Source organism: Chiloscyllium plagiosum, unplaced genomic scaffold (genome assembly GCF_037043375.1).
Source record: "Chiloscyllium plagiosum isolate Xiang-an unplaced genomic scaffold, Cpla_swu_hap1 HiC_scaffold_5, whole genome shotgun sequence".
NCBI lineage: Eukaryota > Metazoa > Chordata > Chondrichthyes > Orectolobiformes > Hemiscylliidae > Chiloscyllium > Chiloscyllium plagiosum.
In genome coordinates this window covers 89,309,078-89,321,475 of record NW_028270143.1, presented here as the reverse complement: position 1 = coordinate 89,321,475, position 12,398 = coordinate 89,309,078, and the positions used below count along the sequence as shown (strand labels likewise).

Genomic DNA, 12,398 nt, shown 5'->3' with positions numbered 1-12,398 from the left:
AAGCAAACTTATCAAATTAAAACATCGTTTCTTTACCCGTACATACATTCAAGTCCCTATGTTGGCCACTGGTTGTGGGAGGCCCCAACTGCACTGACAGATACTGCAATCTTAGCACCAAGGTGCAACAGGCATTTCCATCCAACAGCAAACATTAGAACAGCCTAGCAGACAGTGCAGTGGCTTAAAAGACCTGTTTGATGATTCTATTGTGTGCATCCTAAATCCCCAAATCTTCAAGATATTGTGAGCCAGTTTGATTCTTAAAACTCAAATAAAATCAATGCAAACAGTCCCGATAGGACGCTGTAATGAAACTCAAAATGTCAAAGGAAATTTATCAAATTTAAATAAAAGTATCATTTTGCAGGGTGACAATGCCCTGTGGTGCTTACCTGTGATGGAAAGCAAATAGTAGGGTCAGTGGGTCAGCCTGTTATTCGCTTCCGTAATAGAACTATGTGCAGCTGTTCTCAGAATGAAAGAGGTGATATGTAGGGCCCCAAGCACTTCCCCTCCTGTGGCGTTTGAGGGGATGGGTGCTGTATAAACTCTCATCATTGAGACAAAGGCTTACAGCTGGGGAACCAACTGTCTCCGGTACATCGCAGGGGTTAAGTGGGGCCATGAACGCAACTTCTTACAGGATAGGGAAACCTGGAAACTGTTTTATGTCAGTGAGTTCCTTGGAGACGGGCTGTCTCTGTAGTAATTTAAAACACAATAGTTAACATTCTAATCCATTAAGAGGTACATGAGTTGCTGATTTGCTGACTTTGACTTCTGAAGATATTTCTGTAAGTTTACTGCCAGTCTCATGATCATGGCAGCCATTGTTTCTGGGCTGTTAAATGTGTGTTTTATTTACTAACTACATAGGAAAATAGTAAAGTCTGTTCCATTTGTAACACCTACAATAAGAAGAGTGTAATGGGACGGTATTTCTGAATGCTTGATGAGCATGGGTAGCCCTGCCACATGGTCAGCCCTTCTGAGAAGATACATACAAAATGTTGTGCTTCAGGAAGTTTTGCCAGTTAGCAGAATAAGATGGGTGTCAGCCCTTCAGTACACAACATGGTGAGGTGGGCATGTCTGTATGATGCAGCTATACAGTGGCAGAATTAGACTGAATGATGGCCATATGACTGTGAAGTGGGAGATCGTCCATTCACTTCATGTCCAGGATCTCTGAAAACTCCTGCTAGTTTGCTTCATATATAGACAGGGTGGTTCAAAATGTGTTTGGCACACTTGCCTTCATTGCTCAGTCCTTTGAGTATAGGAGTTGAGGTCATGTTGAGGTTGTACAAGACATTGGTGAGGTCTCTTCTGGAGTACTGTGTCCACCTCTGGTCACCCTATTATAGGAAGGACATTATCAAGCTGGAGACCTTTCAGAAGAGATTTACCAGGATGTTGCCTGGTATGGAAGGTTTGAGTTATAAAGAAAGGCTGGATAGGCTGGGACTCGTTTCACCAGAGTGTCAGAGATTGAGAAGCAACGTGATAGAAGTGTATAAAATAATGAGAAGTATAGATGCAGTTAATGGTAGTTGACTTTCCCCTAGTACAGGGGATTTCAAGACTAGGGGGCACGTTTTTAAGCTGAGAGGAGAGAGATTAAAAGAGACATGGCAGGCAATTTTTTTTTATACAGAGGGTGGTTGGCATATGGAGTGAACTTCCTGAGGAAGTGGGGAATGCAGGTACAATTACAATATTTAAAAGGCATTTGGATAGATACATGAATAGAAAAGGTTTGGAGGTATATGGGCCAGGAGCAGGCAGGTGGGAGTAGTTTAGTTTGGAATTATGTTTGGCATGGACTGGTTAGACTGAAGGGTCTGTTTCTGTGCTGTATGACTTTATGACTCTGCCACTGTATGACTCTATGACTCTGCCATTGTATGACTCCGTGCAGATGCCTACTCGGAGTGCTGATCTCCAAGCAACTAGATCCACGCTATTTGGCTCTGGGAAGGCTTGTTTTACCTTTCTGATGGGAAGAGGATCTCTTTTCTCACAAAGGCATCTTGGAAAAAATCCTCTAACGAGGCATCATTAACTGCAGAGCCATCTAATGATACCAGACAGACATTTTGGGACAGGGGCTGGAGGTTGTTATTGAGAGCAATAACCACACCCTGTTCTGGGGTTCCTGTCATGCAGTGAGTGAAGGGGTGTCTGGGGTGACACGGCAATCTTTGACCCTCGTAGGAGCCAGCAGGATACATTACTTTCTCTTGCTGTCTAAACATGGTTTGCTGTTTAAGTCACCGGAGAGCCCAGTTGCATATAAAATGAGCTAAAAAGTACCACTCACTCCAGAAAACACATCCTAGTCCATGACAAATGTGACATGACCTAGGACAGACTTTAACTCCAGAATGGAAAATCCCAGTACCGTCTTTTCCAAAGAGATAATACAGGGAGAAAGATGGCAAGCCTTCCTCTTCTTGACCAAATATGGCAGGGTGCCAAATATTGGCCATAACAACAACAACACTTGGCAGATTTGTAACAGCCAGCTCAAATATTCTGGAACTTTCTTTCATTGCATACAATTATGTTGATAGTTCAATACTTCCTGCCAAGCACTATATGAATAAACACAATTTTATTCCACCAATCACATACTTACTAAATGACAATACAAAACTATGAATCCATTATCAATAAATTCATTGACATGGAATATACTGACATTTGAGAATAAAGATGGAAAGGTATTTCCATAAAGATACACTTATTTGATTGACTATTTCACAGACTGTCTGGTAACATTTCCAAATTTATCCCCTCCAGCCTCATGCCAACTGCTGCAGGTATGAATACTAATGGAGCATAACACTAGCAGATGTCATTAGCTTTCTTCCAGAATGAAGATGAAGACATTGAGGTCATATTCTCTTAGCACGTGCAACTCTCTCAGCAAGTGGCAACTGGCTCACAGCAAGATAAGAGTCTGTTGTGCTATTAATTTTTCTTCTGCACATCCTGAGGAACAAAACAAAACAAAACAAGTCTCCCAATAATAAATTGTGGCTAAAAGAACATTAATTGGTATCAGTTTATGATGCATGATGCATAAAGGGCACTCATGACAAGAATTCAAAGTATCGCAGGACAGTGTAAGGGAAAGGAAATCACCAAGTTCTCTGCTTGAAGAGTTATGTCAAAATTGAACATTAATTCTGTTGCTCACTCCACAGCTGCTGCCAGACCTGCTGAGTTTCTCCATCACTTTCTGATCTTATGCTTCACTCACTTACTTAACAAAAAGATTTGTTTTTATATAACACCTTACTTGAAAGGGGAGATTCATTTTTCTATAACACCTAATTTGACCTCAAAATGCCCTAAAGCAATTTACAGCCACTGAGAAACCTCTGAAGTGTAAGTAGAGTTGTGGGAAACAGGGCAGCCAATTCGTGCTAAGCACAAATCCATAAGCTATTATGTGGTAATGATCATATAATCTGGTTCTTTTAATGAGGTTGATGGAGTGCAAAACACTGGCCATGAAATAGTGCAATGGAATTGTTCATATTTGCCTCAGAGGGTAAAGAGACACAGACAGCAGTGTAATTGCTCATTGTGGACGAAAATTTGACATGGTTTGCCTGGAAGCCATTTTCCTATTCCGACTGAGAAACCATTTTGTAAAGCAATAGGAGTTGGTATGTTAGCTGTACATCCCTTACTATGAGATAATGCTAAAAGTAGGCCTTATCTGTCCAAGGCCTCTAGCCTGTTGAGTTAGTGTTTTTCCCACTTTGATGAATGGCCAGTGCATGCAACATAGTCAGTCAAGCGAATCGAGACTTGTCAATTAGTCCTGTTCCCCTACAAATTATTGCCATGTCCTCAGCTAACTAAGGACATCTCTGGTTTGTGTTAACAGATCTGTGTAAATAGAACACAGGTGATAGCATTCACTTTGGTCCACTGTGGAATGTGTCATAGTATTTAGTTTTGACCCAAACGGCTGACCTCTAATTCAGTACCATCTTGTAAGCTTCAGTACCGAAGCCTTGTAATTAATGATCAGCTCCTATTGGTTTTCTCTATATCATGCTGTAGTGTTCTGATGTACTTTGGAATAGCACCGAGCCACAGTTAGGACGGTGAATTCCCCATGATATATCGTGGAATAAACTCGACAGTTCTCAAGGTCTGTGTCTTAAGAGTTTTTCTTCGACAATTGGTGTAGTCGGCTCAGCCTCTAGTTTACAAGGTTCTTGCTGGATCTGCAGTTCCCCTTTACGGACTGCTCTGTCATTGTCTTTTTCCACAAGACAGGAGTTTTAAACTTGTGTTCAATTAGCTGTCAGGGTGTGTGGGGGCCACTCAAATTTTCTTCAATTGGTAACACACATGATCCTAACCTGACCCTTGGAGGCTGATCCCCTGATGCAAGATGGAATCGGGGAGAGATCACATTAGATTGCTTTGTTTGGCTTAACTTGACCTGAGCTTGTGGGCTGATCCCCTGGGCAAGGCGGAAGACGGGCTGTGGCCCCAGGCACAGCTGCTGGAAGGACCTTGAGGATTGGTTGCAATGCTGCCTGTTTGTGCAGTTAGTGTTGTGGGTGTTGGTTGTCTTGTGATTTTTGTTTGTTTGCAGGTGACTGTTCTATGGGTCCAGGGAGCTGAAGATGGGATTGCGTCAATCTACAGGTCAGACTGAAGCACCAGCCCCGGGACAGGTCAACCTTATTCTGCTGTGCAGGCTGGACCACATCCTTTTGTTCCCTCAGGGAAGACCATGAAATGCCATAGTAAATATATCCATTGCAAGAGTAAGGGAGGAGACCCTCTCGTGCCCCCAAACTCGCCAGTTGACATTGACTGGAAGGAGACTGGTGACAGCCGGTGTGTTATACCCTTCACCTCTGATTTGTATAGATGGTCCCATGGCAATTGGCCTTATGGCGGCTCTTTTCGGTACAATAAGATCGATTACTGGCACGTGGACATAGAGGGTGGGTACGGGGATCCCTCCGGGATACAGAGTACATGCTTTGGTGTCGGGAGATGTTTAAGGAAGTCGCTAAAGGCCATCAGTCCCCGAAGGGCAAAAACCGCTATCAGCGTTCCAGTGAAGCTGATGATGTTTCTACTCCTGCAGACTCTCCTTCCACGCACCGCAGCCTTATTCTGCTCAGTATCCTGAACTTGCCGTTCCTAGCCCAGGCCCGGACTCTCAGGTTGGTGAAATTGCTGTTTTTGTGGCCTCTCAGCTGTGCAGGGAGGTTGTGCATGAATGGGATGCTGCTCAGGATTCTGGTGCAGCTGCCCTTCCACAGCACTCAGGTACTGCCTCACGTGCTCTGCAGGGTCCTAGTGCTTGGCCGATGGTCCCAGTGCAAGTACTCCAGGATACAGTTCGGAGATTGCAGTCTCCTCTTCGACTGACAATGCCATTCCTACACAGGGTGGCCATTCTGACATGATTCTCTGTTCCCAGGATGTTGCAAAACATTCGACCTCAGCTCCCCATCTCATGATTGGGCAAGTTCCTGTTGATAAACCCTGGATCATGCTGAGGTCCGTACTATGCTTCAGGATGCACCTAATCCAATTAAACGTCCCGCTTACTTCTATGGTTGGCTTGTTCAAACCTATGATATTTACAACTGCCTGCCACAGATGTTAACACTTTACTGCATTTGGCATATGCGGCCCGCTAGGCTTCTGTCAAGAGCTCCCTCGTGTTTCCCACGGATCTGTGGGATATTGGGGAGGCACGGGCAGACTGGCTTAGAGACAAGGTTCAGCCCATCATCTTGCCAGCTGCGAGGCAGCAGACAGACTTCGGTGGACGAGGTAGCAGACAGACTTCGGTGAATGTTACCCGATGTCTGCAGAACGTTGATGAGCCATTCCCCGATTTTCTTGCCGGCTTCAAGGAGGTTTGAGAATCCTCTGCAGGCCCACTCACAGCCAATGACAAATTGGCCTCCCAAACTCTCATTCATTGCACGCAGCCCCGACATGCCCATGCTTTCAAATCCCTTAACGTTACAGTTAGTAAGTTTGCAGATGACACCAAAATTGGAGGTGTAGTGGACAGCGAAGAGGGTTACCTCAGATTACAACAGGATCTGGACCAGATGGGCCAATGGGCTAAGAAGTAGCAGATGGAGTTTAATTCAGATAAATGCGAGATGATGCATTTTGGGAAAGCAAACCTTAGCAGGACTTATACACTTAATGGTAAGGTCCTAGGGAGTGTTGCTGAACAAAGACACCTTGGAGTGCAGGTTGCAACATTTAAGAGGCATTTGGATGGGTATATGAATAGGAAGGGTTTGGAAGGATATGGACCAGGTGCTGGCAGGTGGGACTAGATTGGGTTGGGATATCTGGTCGGCATGGACGGGTTGGACCGAAGGGTCTGTTTCCATACTGTACATCTCTATGACTCTACGATTGGTAATCTAAAACTTGGGATCAGCTCCTCACCTCTCTCACTAACATGGATCAGTGGGGTCTTTTTGACTGTCGATTAGAGAAACAGCCATTTCCCCACTTGACACAGGCATGGTATCAGGTTGGGGCTAGTGGCCTGAGGAAATGGTATGGTAGGGGCCGGCAGGGCCGGAAGCAGCAGAAGCGGGAGCTTAGTCAGGATCAGTGCTGGTCATGTGGGAACTTTGTTCACTGGACGCAGGACTGCCGTGCTCCATCCCCTCAGCAAGTTCAGCAGCAGCAACCCACTTTCCCATTGCAGTGGCAGCCTTTGCTGGCCACCTACTCTGTCAGCAACCCATTCCCCTCTGCCCGACATGCCCATGGCTGCCACATGAGGGAGGTTTTGCAGGGTGCTTCAATACGGCTCTCCCACTCCCATCCACAAACTTCATGTTGGACGTTGCGATGTTCCTTCGTTCTGGTGAGTTGTTGTCTGAGCGTGGCTGTTGGTTTGTGTGCCGTTATGAGTCCTAGGGGTCGCAGTAATCTGGTTGTCAGTTCCGAGATGCTCCTGATGTATGGTAGTGTGGCTAATCCTTTTGGTTGTGGTATGTCCTCGTTCCGTGGTCTTTCTCTTAGGCATCTGCTGATGAAGTTGCGCGGGTATCCGTTTCTGGCGAATACCTTGTATAGGTGTTCCTCTTCTTCTTTTTGCAGTCCTAGTGTACTGCAGTGTGTTGTGGCCCTTTTGAATAGTGTCCTGATGCATCTTCGTTTGTGTGTGTTGGGGTGGTTACTTTCATAGTTTAGGACTTGGTCTGTGTGTGTGGCTTTCCTGTATACTCTTGTAGTGAATTCTCCGTCTGGTGTTCTCTGTACCATCACGTCTAGGAATGGGAGTTGGCTATCCTTTTCTTCTTCTCTCGTGAATCGGATTCCTGTGAGTGTGGCGTTGATGATCCGGTGTTTTTTTTTTGTTTTTTTTTTAACCTCTCTCCTCCCACTCCGCATACTGAGCTTTTATCTTTCCTTGGCATGATGAACTACTGCAGACACTGGATAACAGACTATCGTGTTATTGATGTGCCTCACCATGAGGCTTCCTCGTTGAAGCAGCCGGCCCAGGTGACATGGATGCCTGAAATGTCACAGGTCTTTGACACACTTAGACAATGTTTGGCCTCAGCTCCTGGTCTGGGCATACCTAACTATACACTGCCGTTTCAGCTTTATGTGCATGAAAAGGAGAGATATGCATTCGGCATTCTGATACAGATGCGTGCGGATCTCCAGCGCCCTGTAGCCTTTTATTCTGTACAGTTGCCACCTGTTGTAAGGGGAATGCCGGCCTGTTTACGTGCCATGGCGGCTGCTGCTGTAATGGGAGAAAATTCCACCCCCATTGTGATGGATTGTCCACGCATTATTCTCGTGCCTTATTCGGTTTCCCTGCTGCTAAATTCAGCGGCAACCCAGCAGTTTACAGCATCATGGAGAACTGGCTATGAGGTCATCTTACTAACCCATACAAACCTTACACTACAATGTGCACTCAGGCAGAACCCAGCTACCCTTCTCCCAGTCTTCCATGATCCACCCAAGGTGAACCATGACTGCTTGTATGTGGTCCAAGAGGTTGTCTGGGGTTGGGTGGGGGGGATATGGTGATTCTCTTTACCAATGGTGCCACTTTTCGGCCCTTGGACCATGAAATGTTAGCTGGATATACGATATGCACACCTTTCCAAACCCTAGAATCAGCTGCATTGCTGGAAGGGACATCTGCACAAGCGGCTGAATAGTTTGCCCTTACCAGAGCCTGTGTTCGAGCTGACAAAAAGTTTGTTAATATTTACACTGACTCCACATATGCTTTTGGAGTGGTACATGATTTTGGAGCCCTGTGGAAACACCGAGGATTCATTACTTCCTCTGGGTGGCCCTTCCAACATGCCCTGCTCATCAACAACCTCTTGCAGGCTGTTATGCTCCCCTCTATTGTGGCTATAATTAAGTGTGCTGCCCATGCTGCTCTGGATGAATCAGTCTCCCAAGGGAATTCCTGCATGGACCAGGTGGCTGGACAAGCAGCTGTATATGTCTCATAAGCTCTCAAAGTGGGAAAAGACTTTAGACCTAGTGGCTGATAGGATACTAGCTGCTCAGCAGGACACTTCTCAATTTGAGAAAGATAGTTGGGCACGTATAGGGGCTAGGGAATCAGGCAGCTTAGGGCTAGTACAACACCCGAATGGTAGAATCGTCTGCCCCCGATCACGTCTGCACGTTTTGGCACTGGCTGCCCATGGTGTTAGCCATGCAGGGAGTGTGGGATCATACATGCAGTAAAACACAGCTGGTATGCTCCCAGCCTGGTGGCAGCAGCTGTAGTGCTAGTATCCTGATGCCTGATATGCCTACAAAATAATAATGCTAAACCGTTGGCCAAGTATGATCACCTGCCTGTCCCTAATGGCCCCTTTCATCACCTGCAGATTGACTTTGTTCATATGCCAACCCAACAGGGCTTTAAATACATGCTAGTTTTAGTGGACATGTTTTCTAACTGAGTAAAACCGTTCCCTACACAAAAAGACGATGCTAAAACAGTGATTAAATGTCTCATGAAGGATGTGATTCCTCAGTTTGGTGTCCCAGATAGTGTTATCAGTGACAGAGGCACATATCTCACCACTGAGGTTACTAAAGGTGTCAGTAGAATTCAGGGTATTGCATGAAAATACCATTTTCCATATCAGCCACAGTCTTGGGGCATGGTGGAGCAGATGAATGGCACCCATAAAACCACCTTAATCAAGGTCACCCAGGACACAGGTTTGCTTGGCCAGAGGTGTTGCCGCTAGCCCTTTACATTCTCAGAAGGCAAGTAAACCGAACAACGGGACTAACTCCCTTTGAGGTCCTCATGGGTTGCCCGATGCCCACAGGACTCAGACCCCTCAAATTTCCTGCAGATGTGGCACTGCTCCTCAATCATGAGTCCCTTCTGAACTATGCCAAATCACTGTGCCAGATTATCACACACAATCATGATTTGGTCATGGAGGCCCTTCCCACACCAAGTGATAGCCCCATGCATCCGTTCCACCCAGGGGACTATGTGATGATAAACTCATTTGAAAAGAGTTCTCTTTCTCCTAGGTGGAAAGGCCCATATCTCATTCTCCTGGTGACCCGGACGGCCATCAAGGTCAAAGGCGTACCTGAGTGGACACAAACAACCGGTTGCAAGAGGGCACCATCACCAGGGCAACCTGAGCCGGAGACACCAGAAGCACCAGCGTGCCCACCTGCTGCACCATGTGGAGAATGATTGTCCGTCTCTTTACTGTGTCTCTCGTGGCCCTGCACACTTTGATAGGGCATGAATGGGACAAAGGGTACAGGGCACAGAACTCTGTTGTTCGGGAATTACATTACTGATACCTTCCTGCACAAGAAAGTAACTGCTCTTAGTGCTGGGTATACACTCATATTCCCATTCATTCTGAAAGGGGAATCCCCCTCCGACCCATTCCATTCAATGAATCCGACACCGCTGAGTTGTGGTTGGAACGGAATTGGTCCTCCGAAGTGGCCATGTTGCAACTTCTCAGTGGGTTCGAGCAATTGAGCTTCACCCAAACAGATAACAGTCACCAGCGCTGGAAATCAGCGGGTTATGACTTGGACAAGTACAAGGGCTAGTTCAAACCCCGGTAGAACCTCTTGCATACACCCCCAGCTCAGGTCCTTATGGACACCACGGGCATGGGCACACCTGTGGGAACTATTTGCTTTAGGAGCAGCTCTCCCAATGGATGGAATGCTGGGTTCAGCAGATGCACCTATTCCCTGCTCCTTACCTCAAATATAATTCAGTCCACAGTGAGGGAAAGTATGCTTAACCTTAAGACTCCCAACAAGACTGTAGGCAACACCACTTTTAGAACTTTCCAGACTGGCACCCAGATGAACCGCCTGAGTACCTACATTGACACTTACTTTATTTGCAGCCATAAGGCCTAATCTTGGCTGTCAATCTCCTGGATTGGTAGCTGCTATGTAGGATATGTTGTTCCTTTCATCTACCGCTTCCACTCATCCCCATTTGAGCAGCCCCAGGGCTCGTGCCAAGAGAGCTTTAACTGTGTTTGAGCAGTTTCTAGCTGTATCCAGCCCCTTTTATGGAACTGCCCGTCTGACCATTGAAGCCAGACATCTGGCGTCACTCCTAGAGAAAGTGGCAAACAACACAACCTTAGCTTTTAATGAGCTTAAAGCAGAGGTGGTCGCCATTCACATAGTTACCTTCCAGAACAGAATGGCTCTGGATTATATATTGGTTGAAAAAGGGGAAACATGTGCCCTCATTGGCTCTGCCTGTTGCACATATATCCCTGATGCCAGTGAGAATATCACCGATCTTGCTGACCACATCCAAAAGGCGACCACTAGGCTCCATAATGCCAATTCGCATTGGGATCTTTGGACCTGGATGGGTGGGTGGTTCAGGTCTTTGGGGAGCACCATTGTTCAGAGTCTTATAGTCCTTGTTGTTGCCCTGGTGATCATCCTAATTGTTTTCCTCAAACAGTGTTGTTCATGCTGCAGCTCACTGATACTGCCCTCTGCCCCACCGTCCGCCAAGTTGGTCAAAATCCCCCTCTCAATAAGCCCCTGTGCTATCAATAAGCCTTCAAGTCCAAAACCTATCAAGACTGATGACTCAGATTCCAAGGATTACCTATCCGATGCGGAGCCTCCCCCTCCAGACTAATCCCAGGCTCTGGCTACATTTCCCCTTTTGCTGAAGTCCCAGCCCTGCTTATCTGATTGTGAAAAGAGAAAGGAGGGATTGTGGAGGAAAATTTGACATGGTTTGCCTGGAAGCCATTTTCCAATTCCAGCAGAGAAATCATTTTGTAAAGCAATAGTAGTTAGTATGTTAGCTGTGCACCCCTTACTATGAGGTAATCTAAAAGTAGGCCTTATCTGTCCAAGGCCTCTAGCCTGTCGAGTTAGTGTTTTTCCCCACTTTAATGAATGGCCAGTGCATGCAACATAGTCAGTCAAGCGAATCGAGACTTGTCAATTAGTCCTGTTCCCCTACAAATTATTGCCATGTCCTCAGCTAACTAAGGACATCTCTGGTTTGTGTTAACAGATCTGTGTAAATAGAACACATGGTGATAACATTCACTTTGGTCCACTTGTGGAATGTGTCATAGTATTTAGTTTTGACCCAAACGGCTGACCTCTAATTCAGTACCATCTTGTAAGCATGTTGAAGCCTTGTAATTAACGATAAGCTCCTATCGGTATTTCTCTATATAATGCTGTAGTGTTCTGCTGTACTTCGGAATAGCACCGAGCCACATTTAGGAAGGAGAATTCCCCATGATATATCATGTAATAAACTCGACAGTTCTCAAGGTCTGTGTCTCAAGAGTTTTTCTTCAACACTCATCCAAAGGATGAATTTGAGGCAACAGTGAGGAATACTAGCTAAGCAGACTAATTAAGACCATTATTAATAAATGATTTACAGCTTTACTCCAGAGTTTGTTGTTTCCCATTTATCTTTGTTGTAACTTCCTTCAATAATCCAAGCTCACCTGTGGATTAATGTTTTTCTTTTGTCCTCTGGTGATAAAACACACTTGTTTGAATATTGTTACTTTGTTATTTATTGGAGTATTTTAGGTTTTACTATTCCAGCCACCCACATAAGAACATAAGAAATAGGATCAGAGCAGATATGCCCCTTGATTCTCCTCTGCCATTCAATAAAATTGTGGCTGATCTTCTGCTCAACCCACAAATGTATCTAGGCTGTTATTGATGTAATTTGTTACAATCAATGCACTTCATCTCACTTTCCTTGTGACAAGGTCAGTGCTACAGCCTGAGCGATAGGCTTTGGCAACATAGCTTGGGTCCTTCAGGTGCAGGGAGCTTTGGCTGTATCAAGTACA

At 45.7% G+C, this 12,398-nt stretch overlaps 1 long non-coding RNA gene across 1 annotated transcript; it reads left to right on the top strand.

Moving 5' to 3' along the window:
- The first annotated feature begins 659 nt into the window (after window positions 1-659).
- LOC148149975 (uncharacterized) lies at window positions 660-11,855 on the top strand. The gene is made up of 2 exons (XR_015757120.1): window positions 660-797; window positions 9,583-11,855. It is a non-coding gene; the product is annotated as an uncharacterized LOC148149975 (long non-coding RNA).
- Window positions 11,856-12,398: the final 543 nt, after the last annotated feature.